The 19,772-nt window shown below is 45.0% G+C and overlaps 1 protein-coding gene across 2 annotated transcripts in view; it reads left to right on the forward strand.

Moving 5' to 3' along the window:
- Positions 1 to 1,565: 1,565 nt before the first annotated feature.
- LOC119652676 (protein tyrosine phosphatase type IVA 1) overlaps positions 1,566 to 19,772 on the forward strand; it is a 179,162-nt gene continuing 160,955 nt past the window's right edge. For both annotated transcript variants that reach the window (XR_005249575.1, XM_038056945.1), the window contains exon 1: positions 1,566 to 2,094. The gene's annotated coding sequence lies outside the window, so the exon portion shown is untranslated. The remainder of the gene's footprint in view (positions 2,095 to 19,772) is intronic.

Below are 19,772 nucleotides of genomic sequence, written 5' to 3' on the forward strand. Positions count from 1 at the left end.
GTAAGCCCCCTGTTTAAGTGTAGGGACGGGGAGCTTTGCAAGTGGCGTCTGCTTATCGCGCTGTCTCAGAACCGGCACGTGATGATGATCGCGAGAGTGATCCCATTGCCCTCCTTGCTAAGGAGCGTAAAGCTATTTATTGCCTCAAGGGCGAAAACTTAAGAGAGGCGGTTGCCCGTGAAGAACGTCAACGCACCCTCACCGAGTGGCAACTCTCTTGGCAAAATGAACCAAGAGGCGTGAAGTGAACCGTACGCATGGTGAGATTGTTTTCTTCCTTGCCCAACTTCTAAGTGGACATTAAGGTTTCCAGATAGAGAAGGCGCGATCTCCTATTGTGTGTTCTGCAATGGAGTTCCCTTGTGAAACCTGGGACGGCTTTCGTAAGCAGCTTTATGCAGGCATAGGGGAGCTTCCTCCAGAACGCTTTGTCAGAGGGATGTTGGGGGATGGTGGCAGATGAACTCATGTTGCGCATTATGATCGCAGTCCTCTTGTTGTGCATAAAATTGAGCTCGACCGGCAGAGGGCCCTAATGGCAAGGGGTTCCCTGAACTAACAACTCCCTTTCTCCCCTTCCCTCCCGTTAGTGAAGGGAATTCCATGACTTCAAGGTTCCCATGCCGGCAGAGGTGGGGTAATGTGTCAAACGGTCCCAGGCTAGTTCTCTGATGACAGGGAGGTATTTAGTTGTTAGTCCGACAGCGTACTGTTGCGGGAATCCAAAACTCCGTGGGTAAACGCATTCACTTACCCTACTCCTGAAATAACGTTGAAGAGGTGCCGCGCGTAATGGACAGTATCGGCGTGAGGCAGTGTATGTCACCGCGGGAATGATTCCATTGAATCTTTTAGTGAATGAGGCAAATTGTCTCTACTATAGAAGGGGTCGAATCCGGCGGGTGTAACTGTAGGCTTCCGGAAAACTACTAGGAAGAAGCTGCACAATTCCGGAAAACGCCATACACTGAACTGAACTCTCTGAATTTTGTAAAGAGGATTTTTCCAGTGCAGCAGCTGTGGCTTATGTATTTCAATATATATACCAAAGTCGCTAGGTAATTACGGCTTCTGCTAACTCCAAATATAAATCCTCAATCGATACTTTCATACGTTGTTTCCCACAAAGATGCTTTTCTATCAACCGTAAAGAATTTGTTGATGGAAAACGTTTTGCTGTTGAGTATTTATGCGCGTCCAATGACGCAGCTGCGAAACATTTTTCTATTCATTTGGGAGAATGAAGTTGCAATCTAATGTACATCACATTCTCCACATTTTGAAGTCAGTTAAATCCACTGGAATTATTTCTTTCTAGAAATATCCACTGGCAGCACTGCCCATTTCATTTTCACTTGAAACATTCCCGGGAACTCCGCGTGTGTCATCCACTCCCGCACGTGTGTCAGCGGGAAACTCGCATGCGACACGCTGGAGTTCTTACTGGAGCTGCACATATGAATCAGCCGAACCGCAAACAGCGTTCGAGAGTCGAAGCGTCTGCCACTGCTGTCGTCCCGCTCTCGCAGCCGGAGTCGTGTCGTGTTTGGTTTCGCATTCTATCTGTCAACGACTCGTGCGGGGAGCGGAGTCTTCGTCGTCGCCTCGTCAGCCTTCAAAGGAGGAAAATCGAATTTCAGAAGTTGGAAAAGTCATTTCTCGTTGCGAAGTGTCCGCAAGCTGTAAGGAGTCCGTTCGCGGTGTGAATTTTGCGTCCCAGCCAGTTCCGTGTGGTTTCCTTTGATTCTCGCCCTAAGTGCGAAGCGAGCGCGTCGAAAACCGTGAAAAGTCCCAGCGCAGGGAAAATCCCAGTCCGTGAAAATTGCAAGTGATCCTCAGTGGCTCGAATTTGGCTCGGCTCGTGGCAGTGCAGTGATTCCGTGCGAGGAGTCAGCCGTTTCTCCAGCGAACTTGTGTGTTGTGAGGGTCCGTGGGTGCATTTCGCGGCGGTAAAGCGGCCAAGCTACGCGGGTGAAAGTTGCCTGTCGCGTCGAGGACGGACGGAGAGTTCTGTTCTAGAGTTTTTCGCTGCAACCACGGTGCGAATCCGTCCGATATAGTTTCTACCCAATTCCGATGTGTATGGCTATTCCGGTGAGTACTGCGCGCCCATTGTGCCTTGTTGTGAAATTTTCCAGTCAGAAAGGTCAAAAGCGAGCGGGTCGGGCCTGGGTTTTCACCCCGTCGACATTTTCATCGCGTTTTCTCGATTTTTTCGTCGAGCAGACGGCGCACACACAGCCAGCGCGAGCGGAGATGACACACGGGCGGCTGTGCATGTGTGCGCCGAGTTTTCCGTCTGTTTCTTCTTTTCTTCGCTTTTCATGGGAGATTTGTGTATTTTGTCGAGTATCGAATTACAATGCAAAATGTCAAAAATAAAGAGGCCGTTCCTCGCGGTGCAGTCTGACGGCCTCGAAGTGGCGAGGGAGGTTGAGGCTAATTAATGCGCTTTCTGGGTGAGGGAATTCGCCAGGGAAGGGACTGGCGCGTGGGCGGCCAGACGTCAATCGCGCGCGGTTGGGCGCGGGTAGACATGGGCAAGTACACGCGCGAGGGCGCATTCTACCATGTGTAGTGGGCCCGTGACGTCACGACGGCACAAATACGTCGTCTGCTAATCAAGACGTCACTGAAACAATGCGAGCATCAGGGAAGTGATTTGGGAATGCTTGTGCATCTTTGGGAGACGAGTCCTTGACGTTTTCCACATGTAACGCCCTCGAACTCTCCCACTGATTTCCACTCGGTTTTCTGGCGCCCCTAACCCTTCTCACCCTATGAAGCTCGGTTTTCCTTATAGGAGAAGGATTTTCTCATATTTGCGAGGGTGGCTGGCGGAAATTTGAATGGCATCGGTCAATGCAGTTGCTCAATACAGCTGAGTGTCAGGGAAGCGCTGCATTTGTTTGTTTTGTTGAGGTTCCAGGCACCATGCGTTCGCGCCATCATCTGGGCTTGAAATATGAACGTGTCAGGCAAGAACCACATGTGGATGATAAAATTACATTGCCCGGGCATGAACTCGGAGCCAGTGTTCAGGTAACAGGTGGACGCATTCAGTAATGTAAATCTGGGGAGTGTGAAGTGTTTCAACGTTAATGGGAAGTATTAGAAATGTGCGCAATTGCTTCTAGTGTTCTCGATGTGAAGAGAGCCTCCGAAATTTGTTTTGTTTCCATTGTATTCGTTATCTATACCTCTTAACAGACTTCTATAAGGATCCTTTGATGGTATTCTTGAGACCAATGAAGACGAAAGTTTTGGTAAAAATGCCTGCCTCCTGGAAAAAGTCCTATATTTTTCGTTCATCTGTTTGTTAGTGGACGTCATGATCGCTTACTTCGTACTAAGGTACTAAGTGTGACAATAATGAAACTGAAGCGCACTCAATTCGATATTAAACAAGAAGAAATGAATATATTGGGTTGGGGAAAAAATAATGTCGCATTTGTGATTGAATTTTAACGCTTTATTTAACATACTTAGAATTATCCGCATTATCGCAAACTTGTTGCCATTTAGAAGGCAACTCCGTTACCCCCCTCTTATAAAACCCCCCTTTTTATTTGTAAAAAACTCAGCCAGTTTTTGCAAGCCTCTTCTGAGACGAACTTAGTAGCAGCAAGAGCTTTTGCATGGACGGGAAGAGATGGTAATCACTTGGTGCCAGGTCCGGACTATACGGTGGGTGCGATAGGACATCCCATCCTAGCTCCCGTAGCTTCTGGCGGGTTGTCAAAGATGTGTGAGGCCGAGCGTTGTCCTGGTGGAACAGAACACCATTTCTATTGACAAATCCTGGCCAATCGCTTGCTTCAAAAGGCCAAGTTGCTTACAGTAGAAGACCGAATTGAGGGTCTGGCCATAGTTGAGCAGCTCATAGTGGATCACTCTCTTCCAATCCCACGAAACACACAGCAAAACCTCGTTGATTCGGTCCAAGAGATTTTTTTGCGTCAACTAATGTGGCACCCAAACATCCAGCTTTTTTTGGAATCCAATCTTCTGCAAATGGTTCCAAACGGTTTTATGGTCCTTACCCAGTTCCTGGCCAATCGAGCGAATACTTACATACCGGTCTACTTGGATGATTTCGACGATTTTATCGGTTTTACGACGATTGGCCTACCAGCACGGGGTGTATCTTCGACATCCACTACACTAGAACGAAATCGATCGAACCAACGCTGTACTGTGCGAATCGTTACAGTATCGGACCCATAAACTTTACAAATTTTTTTGGCCGCCTTCGTTGCATTTTACCTCTCAGGTAGTAAACATGTAAAAGATGACGAATTTCTTGCTTGGTGGACTCCATCTTTGACGCACTATAATTTGAGACTGAAACGTACGATCATAAAACTGTCAAAGAGACACCTGTAGCCCAGATTGCCGTCTTCAAATAGTATGACCCGATGCGATAAGTACAACACAAGATATGTTCAAGTATCGCCATCTATTGATAAAATACGACATTTCTTTTTCCCCAACCCTATATAACTAATTCGGCTCCTGGCGACAATATGCCAATTATGACGGAAATTTGATTTCCTTCTTTGTCTCGGCAGGATGAACATCGAGGTGTGTAAGGCTTCATCCTGCTGACTTGTTGGCGAAACTTCCGCGCCTGGTGCGGCTGCTCCCTGTACTTTTCTAGTTCACAGACTTGTTGGTTCTCCCAGGCTTCCTTTTTCCGTCTGTGAAGTCGTTTCTCCGTTCGCCGGAGTTCGTGATAAGTCTCCGCACGTGCCCCCGTCCTTTGAGAATTCAACATTACTCGGTATGCAGCATTCTTCTCTTCCGTTTCTAGCCTACATTCATCGTCAAACCAGCCGTTCCGACTCTTTTTGCGGCTGGGGCCAAGTATGTTTATGGCCGTATCTATGATAACGATCTTTAGGTGATTGTGAAGATCATTTGTTGATGCTTCATCTCCAGGATCTCTGTTGACTTGTTGACATTTCGTGTGACACTGCTAATTAAATAATCGGCAGTCCGTTATCATTTGTATTTTGATGTAAGCTATGGGAGCCAACGTATTGCCTGAATACGGGCTCCGTCCCTACTTGGCTGTTAAAATCCCCAAGTATGATTTTGATATTATATCTGGGACAGGCTTCGAGGGTTCATTCTACTGCCTCGTAGAAGGTATCCTTCTCCGACTCTGTAGTCTCCTCTGTAGGGCCGTGAACGTTTATGAGGCTTATATTTCTAAATTCGTATAGTGCATTGTCTTTCGCTTATATTTTTAAAGCCGATAACAGCAGGTTTAATTTTTTGGCTGGCTAAGAAACCTATTCCAAGCACATGGTTTACTGGATGGTCGCTATAATATTGGTGTAGCGACTCTTCTCCAGGCAACCGGTCCCTGTCCAACGCATCTCCTGCAATGCTGTTACATCAGCCTTATATTGGAACAGGGTATCGGCTAGCTGCTTGGCAGCTTCATCTCTATACAGGGAACGCAGATTCCATGAGAAAATGCGGAAATCGTTATTCCTTTGTCGTTGCCGGGTTTGTCGTTGTGTTATCCGTCCAGTCCGAGGCTCCTGTTGTGGCTTCGTAACGTCGGTTTTCCGTGTAGGGTTGTCAGCCCTACCCAACCCCCAATCTGGTACAATTTGTCCCATTTTGACGGCGCGGGAGACTCGCCTTCATCCTTCTCCGTCTGCAGCTTTTCGTTAAGAAAGGACTCTCAGCGGTCGCCACGTTGAGGTGGAGATAGGGGGATGAAACTAATATTATCAATTAAATGGGTGAATTGAAGGTCCGCCTCCCTCGACCTCGTTTGGAGGCTATGATCATCTCCGGTCGTATTATCCTCTATGTCTCCCTCTCTTAGGCGTCAAACATCCATGCTTCTGTCTCCTCCGTGTAGGGTCCACTTCTTTCTTCAGACACCGTTAGCAAGTCCATCCTCGTCTCCTTTACTTTCTTGGGAGTTTAATTGAGATTTGATGATCACTGAGTGAAGCATTTTCAGTTAAGGGTACAGTTGCCCTTATGATGGCAAATCTATGAAGAAACAAATTTCTGACCGGCTCTGACAGTGGAACCAATTCTTTTTCTTTCCGCGCCATTATAACATTTGAGATCACAGCAGGTGAGATACCTACTTTAGGGTACTGCGATCATTGGGCATCGAAAGCCAAGAGCCCGTCCCCACTTCCAAAAACCGCCGGTATTAAGTTTTCGAAGCCATGCATTGTAGTTTTCTTAATCTTCTCCTCCTAATGAATCTGGGTGTTCAGTTTTCAGCTTATGAAATTAACTCTATAATTCTCCGACTTGAAACTTTTTCGATGCGTGTTTATTTTCAATATAAAAGAAAAAATTATTTTTGAAACGCCTAAATCAATGTTTCATGCAATTGCATGTTTTGTTTTTTTGGCTGGCTAGTAACTTCAGATATTCTTCTCTCAAGTGGTCCTAAAGCGGTTTGTTGATCGACACGTCGAAAGGTTAGGGCTGCCTGGTCGTACCTCCTGGAATCGTAAGCATGTCGCTGTTTCCATTTCGCAAAATTGACTTAGTGTGGTCAGTAGTATGCCGCTTGAAACATCAAGAACCAATATATTCCACGGAGAGACGTGCATTCCAAATCACCCGCACTCAGCCTTCCAAGAGCTCACTTGCCATCCAACCTTTCTCTTGTGCTAGTATGGCCATATCGTTGGAGAGAACCTCTTTTGGAATCGTCTTACGATTAAGTACGATTTAAGGTGGCAATTTGTTTCCATGGGGCTCAGAGCTGTTTGTTTCATTTTCACTTCCTTTGCACCCTTCTCATTAAGACTATGATTTGGAGGCATGTCAAAATAAACTGGAGTTCCATTTGCATTTCCTATATGGAATAGCGCGTAGCTGTTTTCCTTTCTCAAGCCAATAACATACGATTGAAAATTAGTCAGCTTGTTTTCAAAAGCTGGTAGCAATTTTTGACAAATTGATGTTCGGCGTCTCAAACCTAGCTTCATAACCCGCATCAACTTCAATGATGAACTACGACAGGAAATTGCTTCACACATCAGCCCGATCAGAATCGATTCCCTCTAAAAGTCAAAGTCTTGTGCAGCGTCGTTTGCTTTGCGACCCTCTATTGTTTCGAAGGTCGGTCGCCCACGAAAAGCAATAAACGACAAAAATGGTGGCAATAAAGACAAATATGTTGCATTGGATCTGTGACACTACATGCCATGATCAAATCCAAAGCGAGGCCGAAAGGACTTGCTGTTTCGAGGACCTCTTGATTTCAACCAAAAGCAGGTGAACGGTTGAGGGAACTATACTTGGCGGACCTACCAGGGATGGAGCAGTTCAGGGTGCTTATTGGGGGATGTTGTTGAGCCCATTTTTACCTCCAACATCAACATAGCATAGCACTTGACATATGTATTTATTGCATAAACCGTGGAGTAGACACGGCAAAATGCATATCATTCGAACAGTCAAGGATGGATGAACTCCAAAATAAAAGATGCCTTTTTTGGTTTGAGGTATTTCAATTTTGCATGTGATCTGTTTTGGGGACTTTATGCGTCAGTTGTCTCCTTTTCCAGTGCAAGTTCTTTTATAATTAAATTCTAAGTCTGTTTTGTGGTGTCATAGATCCGCAGGTGAGGTCTATTTATGAAAAACACACATCTCCATCTGATCGAGCAGGTGGTGATCATCCATTGTCATCGTTCCACCGGATTCAGAATGAGGTTTGGCGTGGACAATGTTCTGTTCTATTCAATTATGGGTAGCGATCAGTCTCCCGACTACACACCCCTTCCTTCATCAGTTTCATTACTACACATTGCAAAGTAATTTATTATCATGATGCTTACAAATAATTTGAAAGCTCAACCGGAAATTAATGCCATCAATTAAAATTCTTCATTCAACCTCGTCCGGGCTGTGTCGTTGAATTTCTTCCACAGCCAGCTTTTATCAGCAGAGGGAATTTGTCTCCAAATACATTTGTCGCAATGTCTTACGTACTCAACCATTATTAGTTCGCTGGCAAGAAATTGCTCTGCTGTTTTGCTGGATTACTTCCACTTAACGACTTAATTAAGTTACGGTTGGATGCACACATAGAATAGGTGTTGTCATCGATCAACTCATATTTGCTATCGATTCGCATGTTCTTGGCTATAATCTAGAGGTCACCAATATACGCAACTTTTTTTTTATTCGAACAGTCTGATGACGATTGCACATTGCGGTTTCGTTTATTTCATGCTCGCATGCAAAGAATTTAATGTTAACATAAAGCAGCCTTGGCTCTAGAAGATTCGCTTCGAATGCTTTGAATGCTGTAAATTGCACGCGACTCATAGGCATTCGGCTTCATTACTAGTCGGAGTTTTGGTTTACAAAGCAGAAATTAGAGTAATGGTTCTATAAATAAAAAAATGCACGTAATATAAGAGGCGAGTCGTGTGCTTACTGCAGAGTTTTATTTCGAGAAAATCCACCAGAAAGTGACCTTCGTGCCGAAAAGAAATTGGCGAGGTATTTTCAGCTTTGTCTGCTGAAAGTATCTGCGCTGCGATTTGGGGTTTAGGAAATTCAAATTCAACACAACCTTGAAATGTTAGTGTCACATGACGTAAATCACTCACTGTAATTGGTTGTTTCATGAGCTTTGGCGACATTTTGGAAGTATCGTCGGCAAGGATATCTGCACTTGAATTTCAAAGAATTAGTGGAAGAGGTTGGCATAGAGGTCATGGTTGTTTTTATTATTTGTTGAAAATAAAGGGATTTGACACCTTTAGCTGAAAGATACAAGTGAAAGACATCTTCGTTTTGAGAATGAAGGGGGTCCTAAGTCCGCATCAACTTGATGCAGGACCGGACCAATTGGGGAGCAACTTACTCCCTCTTTTCTGGTCCACGGACCCCTCGCTTAGGGCTTGCACTCAAACTTTTAAAAAAAAGTCAAGCGACGACGGCTTTACGGTTTCTTTGCCTCTGCCCTGGTAAGAAACCGTAAAGCCGTCGTCGCTTGACTTTTTTTTGAAAGACATCTGTTCGTAGAAATACTTGCTATTCCGAACCTCTACAGAAGGAGAATCCCGACCCTGCGTCCCATATCGATCGGCGAGTTGACTATAGAGTCAAAATCAGCGGTTAAATACCTTGATTTAATGCTCGACTCGAAGATGAGCTTCTTCGAGCAAATCAAAGCAGTAGCGAACAGGGCTGCAGATGGAGTCGCGGACTTGAGTCGGCTAATGGCGAATGTCTGGGGCTCTATATCAACTAGGAGATGTCTCCTTATGGGAGCAACGCAGTCGGTTCTTTTCTATGGTGCGGAGGTATGGGCTGATGCCCTTGACAAGGAGGTGCATCGTAAACGCCTCGCTCAAGTGCAGAGGCGAGGAGCTTTGCGAGTGGCGTTTGCTTATCGCTCTGTCTCCGAACCGGCTATGATGGTGATCCCGGGAGTGGCAACTTTCTTGGCAAAATGAGCCAAGGGGCAGATGGACTGCGCGGCTCATCGACAAATTAGACCCGTGGTTGAACAGAACGCACGGTGAGATTGATTACTTCCTCACCCAAATTCTAAGTGGGCATGGAGGTTTTCAGTCTTATCTGCACAGGATTGGGAAGGTGCGATATCCGGATTGTGTGTTTTGCAATGGACTGGAGGACGACGCGGAACACACCTTTTTCTTTTACGATAGGTCGGACGGCTTTCGTCAGCAACTTTATGCAGACACAGCTCTCTCCAGACAGCTCAGAGAGATGCTGAAGAGAGTTGCTTTCTCCAGACAACATTGTCAGAGAGATGCTGAAGAGCGCTGGCAGCTGGAATCGTATTGCGCATTATGTTCGGGCTCTTCTTATTGCGAAGAAGATTGAACTCGACCGGCGGAGAGATCGGACGGTAAGGGGTTCCCTGAACTAACAACAACTCCCTTCCTCCCGTCCCCTTCCGTTAGTGAAAGGAATTCTCTAACTTGAAGGCTCCCAGAGCCGGGAGAGCGGGAGGGCTAGCCCGAAGTAATGTGTCAAACGGTTCCAGGCTAGTTCTCTGATGACAGGGAGGTGTTTAGTTGGTAGTCCGCCAGCGTGCTGTTGCGGGAGTTTAACACTCTGTGCGTAAATGCATTAACCTATCCTACTCCCAAAAAAAAATGTCGAATCTCAGTTTCAGCATAAGATGCCTCCAATCGTTTGTTATCTCGGTGAGCACGTTTGCAGCCTGTTTCTATTTAGTGTACTGACGGTGTTGACGGAGGAATATTTCCGGCTCGTCGCATATCGTGCTATGGTGGTCCTCCATACGATAACCATTATTTCTTAAATTACTCAAAACATACTTTTAAAGCTTTTTTATTCAAAGTAAATTTCTCAAAGATTTGAATTTTACACCGTGTCTGGCGATTATTTCAAAAACATGGCATGAGTTCTTTGAGCATGTAGACTGGATTTTATTTTTTTTTTATATTTACCGTGCATTGCCCTCGACTTCCATTCATCGATCCGTTCTTAGTCTGATTTCATTCAAAGATAAATCCTTCAAGTTAAAGCGAGTCAATCTGTCTTACAAACAGCGGCATGCAGCCTCCTCCTTCTGGTTATGCAAATAATTGCGTAGGGAGTCGATTTAGCACTGATGTCAAGAGGCAGGTCCATTTGCTCTACGGCAGAACCTAAGCGTAGTCAAGGTATTTGAGGAAAGATGTCATCGTTCATTAAACTGCTCCATGTTCTCCGGGCAAGGCAGCATGAAAAACGCCACCCATAACAAGAAGAAATAATATCGGTGGCAGAATGCAACCCTGGCAGACTCCGCTCTAGACGTCAAATCCTTTTGAGATTTTACCTCGATGCAGCACGTCATGACTTTTTGCTGAATCATAAGTTGCTCTAATAATAGCTATTAGTTTATTCGGAATGCCTTTCCTACGTAGAGTACGTAAGATACACGGTATAGGAGAAACTAGCAGCTCTGCAGAACTTTCGGGGAAATCGTCAAGCCCAGTGAATTTACTCCGTTTGAGTGCAGTGATGGCCGAGATGATTTCTCTTCTATTTGGGAGAACAATCCGTATCCGCATGTTACGATGACTAGCCACTTCATTCATAAGAGGCGGATCTTCACCGGATGTGATATGGTTAAGAACCGTGGTGGATGAGAACTCGACTGTTAAGGTCCCTTAAAAGACGATCGACCATATGCAAGTTCTTTCGTGATGCAGTGTACAGTTGTGGATGCTGTTATCTGCGGCAGCTTTTCGTTACTTTCTAGACTAGCGCAGTAATAAGTTATTTTTTTGTGACGGCGAATGTTACATTGAAATTCCCGGAATTTCGCACGGCATCGGAGCTTAACGATCTTCAGGACGTAGCCAACGACCTGCCGAATATTTATTGATATTCTCAGACGAGTTACTCAGGGTTTCTGCCATACGACCAGCAAGAGCGCGCGCCTTTACCCACAGAGTGTTGATCTCCCGCAACGGTATGCCATCAGACTACCACCTAGCACGTGCATAGTCAGAGAGGTAGCCTGAAACAGTTTGTCACATTACTTCAGGCTTGCCCCCGAACTCTCCCGCTTTGGGGAGGAGGAGGAAAAGGGAACTGCTATTTCAATAGCCATCCGGCTCCTCCATCAGTCGAGCTTTATCCTGTTGGCAACGAGAAAAACTCGAATGTAATACATAATACAGGACCACCTGCCAGTGCTCCGTAGTATCTTCGGCAATTTTTGCTGGATAGAACTTCCTTTGTGTTTAAAAAAAAGTTGTTGACGAATCCCATCCCACAAGAAAAAAAGGGTGTGATCGGCGTCGACCAGAACTCCATTACGAAATACACAATCGGGAGATCATGCCTCCCCAATCTTGTGCAAGTAAAGCTGCTCCATGCTCACTTAACTGGGGAAAAAATGATCAGTCTTGGCATGTTTCCAATTCAACGACGCACCTAAGATGCCAATCGCCTATTGTCTCGATTTGTCAAGTTGTGATTCATTTAGTGTACGTTACTGCTCTTCATGAGCAACGACCCCCCATTCTCTCTTCTCGTCTGGGCATGTATATGGTTTTACGCTCCTTAGCAAGAAGGACCACGGGAATCACTCCACAATCACTATCACGGCCGGTTGAGAGACAGTGTCGAACGTCACCCGCAAAGCTCTCTTGTAGGAAGCGCTCCAGAGGTGCGGCCCTAGAATGGATCCCTGCGGTACCCCCGATGTGACCTCCATCCTTCTTTAATTCTCTAGTGCCCCATAAAGCAGGGAGTGGTTTTTCAGATAATCCCTCAATATGCGTAAGAGATAGCTTGGCACATGGAAAGTATTATCTAGTGGACCTAGAATGTCTTTTCTTCTTACGGAATTAAAGGCATTTCTAACATCAAGCGTTATCAGGAGCACCGAGCTCGGCGGCTGTGTGCCTCCAGTCGATGAACCCCATCTATGGCTTGCATCATAGCATCCATTCTGGATCTCCCTGTTGTAAGAGCGAACTGCTGTGGCGATAAGTCTCCGGTAACACGTACAACTTCAGCGAGTCTACTTCGTACGAGGTTTTCGAACACATTCGGCCGTGTCAAGCGTACAAAGTGGTCGGTATATAAACTCGCCTTTCCATTTGCGGATCAGCGCAAGCCTCACTACCTTATATTGGGAAGGAAAAATGTCCTTCTTTAATCAAGTGTCGAATACGCCGAGTAGTAGGCCTGCCCGATGTTGGTGAGCCCGTTTGTATATCTATGCCGGGATACCATCGGGTCCTGGCGCGTTTTTGTTTTTTATGGAGAGGAATGCCTCTTCCAGGTCTTTTATAGAGGAAAGTGGGTAGCCCTCGCTGTCTTCCAAGCCAGAATATTGCCCATACCCTTAAGTGAACAGGGTTGCTACAGAAACACGATTTTTCTTGTTATCACTTTGTAACCGAGTTCCCACGGGTCTCCATTCACTTCGTTGACCAGCTCCTGCCAGCAGCGAGCTTTGCTTCTGTTTATTGCGCTTTGGAGTCTCCTTTTGGCTGATCTATCGTTGTAGTGCACGCCTCTTCTCGGTCGTTTAAACGTTGTGTCAAGCAACGAAGTTTGTGACTCTTTCTGGCGTTCGGTAATTTCCGCCGTCCCCCAGCACATCGAAGGTTTGTCACGCCCCGATGCCCTCTTGGTCATGAAAGTTCCGCAGACTGTCGTCACCAGATTCATAACTGAATTTACTCTAGAGTACTCTCTAGCGCGGCCCCACCTGCTCCAAAGGCGTCGACAAATTTTCCGGTGTTCACCTTCGCAAGGTTCCACCCACAGAAATATCACCGGGGTGGCGCACACATCGAGGTTGCGTCAACTATTTCGAACGCGGGTGCTGCTATCGCCGCCGTTTCGAAAATCCGTTTCACTTTGGAGTTGGGGTGAGGTATACCTCATTCAAATGAGCTGGCATTGAAGTTACCCCCGACCAGGATCCGTCCCTCCGTGCCCAAGGTAGCATCCTCCAGAGCATTAACCCTGCGTTGAAAGTCCGACATCATCTTATTTAGTGTTAGACAGTGAAAAACGTTAACCCTAAACACCGAATCCAGATAAGGCCGCATTCTCGGCCTTGGGCCTCGGCCTTATCCGGGATGCCGGCCAGCAGTACAGTGTCAATCCATTCAATTCCTCTGGGATTTTACCTCCAGGTGTCATCGCCATCATATGACGCTCTGATAATAGCTATTAGTTTTTTTGGAATGTTTCCCTGAGCACTTCATATACAGTTCCTGTTGAATGGAAAGCTTTTTGGAAATTGATAAATAGCAGATAGAGCGGTGATTTAAAATCGGCACCATTCTCCACATCATCTTAGGGATATTAATGCGGTAGTTTCAGGAGGATCGGTAGCATAAAACAATCTGATATCTGCTGACTAAAATTTTGGAGGTGCTCGTTGGTGCTTCCTAATATGATTTTAGTTAGTATTTTCTGAACGACACGAAGGACACAAATACTCCTTACTACTTGTTTTAGTCTTTGTGTCGTCCTGCTGCTGTAAGCTCATTTATTTCACAATATTGAGCTTCATAATAATCAAATCTGGGCACAGTCTCGTTGAAAATCAAATAGGAAGAAATATAACAATACAAAACAGGTTGTGTGGAGGCTCTATATTTCACAAAGGAGTGAACAGGACACAGGAGACATAGATATACCTCCCACAAATTTCAGTAAGGCCGGAATTCTTTCATTTGAAAGTTGGCTAATCTAAGCCACAGTTTAAAAAAATTATTAACAGTACGTATAATCTCATCCTCTTCAGTAAAACAATTGAAAATTATCATCCCCATACATACATTGGATCATTAAAATGTCTCGCCCTAGATAGAATTACATTCAAGGACTTTCTCTTTTGTTTTCAACAATGAGCCTCGAAATGAAGCTAAATCCTGAAGCATGTGCTACGCTCTCGAATCCTCTTTTCGGACGATATTATTTTGCATCCCATGTTCTTACTTTCACAATAAACGGTAGCCTTCATAATTTCCAAATGACATCGCACCAAGTCAAGGATATAGGACACATTGCTGTTATGAGAAGTAGGAGCCCGTGTATGGATTCGAGGAGCTTTAATGTATTTCGCTTAGCAACAGACATGCCGCCAGTTGCTGGAATATAGAAGGCTGACGTGCTCATTGTGCACACAAAGAAAAAGCTGGTGGAGCGTGTAGAATGTATCTATGTCAAAGAAATTATATGCCTACCAGATATTTGCTAGTCATGTGCGTGGGTTTGCATGTGAATAAACGGTTCGTGGATGACATGGTTTTCTCAATAGGATTTCGACACAGAATTCGGGTTTCTGGCGCATGAAATTCTTCTGGGATCGAAGGTGATGTAAGGATTCGGATTTGGTTTACGATTTTAATGATTTTCTCTTACTGTCTATTTTGAAAACATTTTCAATTCACTTAACCATGCATCCGATACAGTGAGAACTCCCAGCACTCGGCAGTTTTCAAATCGTCCTTTCATGCGATTAGGGAATTTCCAAAATAATATTTTAGGGCTTCAAAATTTAAAATGTAAATACTTTGTAGAAACAGAAATACACTTTGCTCTCAAAACAGAAGGAGATAAGTATAACATTTCTTTGATTTTGTTGTGTATGTAGATGAAGGGTAGTCAAGGACTTTTAAAATTTACTCTTTCAGTTGTCAAATTCACCAAAGTAACACAATGGTCTAATTATTTAGATAGCATGGAACTTTCTATCTGCAGTATAATCCCGTTTAAACTATGTCAAATACAGATATAAATACTGTGCATAAATTTAGATGAGTTTGATCTAAAAGCAAAGGGAAGATGTCGAATTTGAAGTATAAAATAGATAACTCTAACTCCGTCTATTTCTGAAAGAGCATTCCATTCATTCCACAAGAAAAGGGTCGTATTTCGTATTTATTGAAACCTTCCTCCTCTCCAAATTCTTTTTAAAAAAGGGAAAAAGGTAACATAGGTCATAACACTGGGGAGTTTGGTGTAAATATTACTATAATTCACAAAGTCATTGGAGGTCGAAATTATGTTCTCTGGGTGAATTTACTGTATCTTAAGCCCTTACCCACATACCGTACTAGTAATAGTAGTAAGAAGCGTCCAGACAGTAGTTTTCGGTGACGAAGCGAAAGAGTATGTGGGGTGGACTTTAGGGGTTACCCGTCCAGCATGCAGAGTGGATCACCGCCACTACGCTTGGAATGAATTTTGCGGATATGACCGAAGAGGAAGTTCGACGAGCCATAAACAGCTCGAAGATCTGGAGGGGCCCAGGTCTGGATCGCGTGCAGAATTTCTGGTATAAGAAATTTAACAGCGTACACAGTCGGTTGGCACACAATATAAATAAGGTCATGAGTCGGTCGGAGGAATTTTCACCTTTCTTCACTGCGGGGATTACAAGACCGATTACTTGCTTACCAACCCTCTACAAATTCATAACGTCCATTATTAGTGGAAGGATCAATGCGCACCTCGAGACCAACAACATTCTGTCCGAGGAGCAGAAGGGCTGCCGAGCTGGGTCAAGGGGTTGCTAAGAGCAACTCATTATCAAATCGGTAGTTGTAGGACAAGCAACTAGAGGCTAAAGAAACCTCTTTAGTTGCTATATCGATTATGCCATGGCTTTCGATAGCGTCCCACATACCTGGCTAATCGATGTCCTACATTTGTATCGTACTAATCCCAAACTAACAAAGTTTTTGGCGACAATCATGGAAGAGTTACATACCACCTTATCAGTGCATACATCTTAGGGTGCTTATACCTCAGAGCCCATCCGTATACGGAGGGGCATCTCCCAGGGGGATTCGTTGAGTCCCTATTGGTTTTGTATGGCACTGAATCTCCTTTCATGGCTACTGAATGATGCTAGAGGGCATGGTTTTGCAATAAAGTATGGCCTACTTACTAAGTGCGAACTGGCATACTTGTTGTACTTAGATGACATCAAGCTGTATGCTGGTACTGACGACCATCTTAGAAGTCTGTTGCGAATAATAGACATGTTCAGCCGTGATATTCGGATGGAGTTTGGATTAGATAAGTGTCGAATCCAATCCATCTGCAAAGGTCATCACAAGCCAATCTTTGGCAAAGGTCATCACAAGCCGCATGCCGGACATACCACTGGTAACCTCCACATCGAAGCTATGACCGAGACAGACTTCTACAGGTACCTAGGAATTCTTCAAGGAACCCATGCTCGAGTTGCTGATCTGAAAGATGTTCTGCTGTCCGAAGTCCTGCGACGTGTAAAGCTGGTGCTGAAATCGCATCTCTCGGGGAAGAATAAAATAAGCGCATTGAATGTATTCGCTATCCCTTCACTGACTTATGCATTCGGAATATAGCCGCGGACGAAGACCGATCTGAAAATCGTCCAGCGGCGGATGCGGAATTCCGAGTGCATCATCCGAACTCTGCCGTGGAGCGGATGAACCTGCCTTGTGACATCGGAGGTAGGGGCATGGTTGACGTAGCGGCACAACATCATCATCAAGTCGCCTCACTGCACGCTTATTTTTACAGGAAAGAACAGGCGAATCCCTTGCATGCGGCTGTCTGTAAGGCAGACTGTGGACTGACTCCACTTAACTTGAAGGATCGACTTTTCAATCCTCTGAATGGGATGAAGTCGGACCAAGAGCGGATCGATGAATGGAAGTCGAAGACAATGCACGTTAAACACGTGAATTATCTTTGGCAGCCATTAGAATAGATGGTTATGTGCTGGGGAGCTCTTGCTCTTTGCTCGCGGAGGGGTTCATGTGTGCCATTCAGGACGGCGTGGTCGCCACCCGAGCTTATAAAAAGCTCATCATGAAAGAATGGATGGAGAACGACCAGTGCAGAATGTGTGGTTCGGCGTTAGAGACGTTGGGCCATCTCATTTCTGACTGTACTCTTATGTGACCGGTGTAATACATCACCAGGCATAATGCTGTATGTAAGATTATCCACCAAAACCTTGCAATCATGGGCCGATCATGGGAACCGGCAAGTTCTGATTTATCGCCCTACTCTACATAACAAGCCTGACGTACTGTTAGTTGACAAGACGGGTCGCTCCGCGTATATAATTGATGTTGCTATCCTCCATAATAGCAACATCGAACGGAAATACGAGGAGAAGAAGGTGAACTATGAGCCACTGGCTCGAGAAATCAAAGAAATTTAGGGTCTCGAGCAGGTGGTTGTAGTTTCCATAATATTATCAGCTACAGGTATTGTAGCTAAATCCTTCGCGGCTTCCCTTGATATCCTGGGACTTTCGCCCAGTCTGGTTCAAACCATGCAGAAGTACACCATGCTGCATATGTGCTCGATGTTACGAGAAATTCTCGACGAATTCTCCCATTAACCGGCCACCACCACCAGCGCCCCTTTAATTTTTAAGTAGATATGATCGTCCGAACCTAAGTGCTTGGCACTTTGTGCTAGTATGAGGTTGAGGGAACTATATTGGGCGGGCCTACCAGGGATGGAGCAGTCCAGGGTGCTTATTGGGGGATTCGAACCCATGCGCGCAAAGGATTGCTTAAACCTCACCAAAAAGAACCTCCGAATCATAGTGGGAATTCTCACTGGTCATTGTCGGCTGAACTTTCACCTAGGGAAGCTAGGGATATCTACGGACACTGCCTGCAGGTTTTGTGAGGAGGACGAAACCTCTATACACGTCCTGGGACAGTGTCCGGCACTTGTGCAAAGTAGGTCGAGACATCTGAGAGAACACTTAATACCAGATGCAAAGCTGAAACATCTGGAAGTGGGGAACATACTAAAGTTCCTAACGGTTACAGGCCTGCTTGAGATACTATGATCAATAGGTACACTATAACCAGTAAAAGGGGCACAATAGTTCTTCAAGGACGCGGTGCGACTTTCCCTTAACAGAATAATAATAATAGTATTAGGTAAAATCCGGCATCTGCCGAGATTGTGACAACTCGGAATAAATAATAATCGTTGGCGTGACAATCCGATAGGACCAAAGCCTTGAACACTTCATTGGAGACCGCAACCTATCCTGTAGGAGGCAATGTGGTCCAAGTTGCGCTTGTCCGTAATCGTTACCCTGATTTGACTGCGATACTCATTCACAGCTCAGTCGATGCTATGCTATGATAGCATAGCCAGGGCAAAACTGTACACGGCCATGAGAGAATTCGGTATCCCGACGAAATTGATAAGACTGACTAGGCTGACCCTGATCAATGTGCGAGTCCAGATAAAAGCAACAGGATCATTCTCAAAATCATTCGCCATCAACTGCGGTCTACGACAAGAGGATGTCCTATCATGCGTCCATTTTAACCTGGCTCTGGAGAAAGTGATCCTCGATGCTGAGGTAAATGCGAGGGGTATAATCCCCTTTAAGTCCACCCAACTATTGGCCTATGCCGACGGTATCGACATCATGCGAAGAATGACCCGAGGCGTCAGTTTGTTTCATCCAGATCGAGCAGGCGGCGTGAGATCTTGGGCTGCACATCAATGAAGACAAGACAAAGTATATGGTGGCAACGTCAGCATCGAAAACCAACCAACCAAGAACATCAAACCGCACTGGTCAAACGGGAAGAATAAAGATAGGAGAATACAACTTTGAGATCGTTGATAATTTCTCCTATCTAGGGTGGAAAATCACACTGATAACAGCTACGATGATGAAATCCGCGCACGGTTGTTGGCACGATTGGTTTGGAATGAAAATCATTGATTCTATGAAGATGACGAAAATAGTGTGTACCTTTGAAATAATAAAAAACCTGTTGTTTCTTTTTCGCTGGTGTAGATATTTATTCTTGCAAATGCCGGTGTTTCGGGAACCACTTGTTCCCTTCATCAGTGCTAACAAGTCTAGTCGTCGAAAACTCCGGATAATTACACTCAGAAGTGTGTACATTGTTATTTACTTTTATTTATTATTTACCAAGCTGCAAATATACCAGACACGTCCAAAAAGTAAGTGCGCTAGGGTCCTCACAACGTGGGTTTTCAACAAATTGACAACACCACCGCATGGCCTAACTCTTCCTCTTCAAAGTGCGGCAAATTCGAAGTTAGCATGTTGAAAGCTGTTGACCCAGGATTATCTCTCATGAAAAATACCGATATAATTTTCCACCAAGTGCGAAATCCGCGCCGCGATCCGCTACCTAGTTATGAAGGGAAAGACTCCTGATAAGATTTTTAATAAGCTTAAAGCTGTTTATGGGGGTAGCCCACTACATGACTACTACACTAGGAAAACA

Source organism: Hermetia illucens, chromosome 3, assembly GCF_905115235.1.
Source record: "Hermetia illucens chromosome 3, iHerIll2.2.curated.20191125, whole genome shotgun sequence".
Classification (NCBI taxonomy): Eukaryota; Metazoa; Arthropoda; class Insecta; order Diptera; family Stratiomyidae; genus Hermetia; species Hermetia illucens.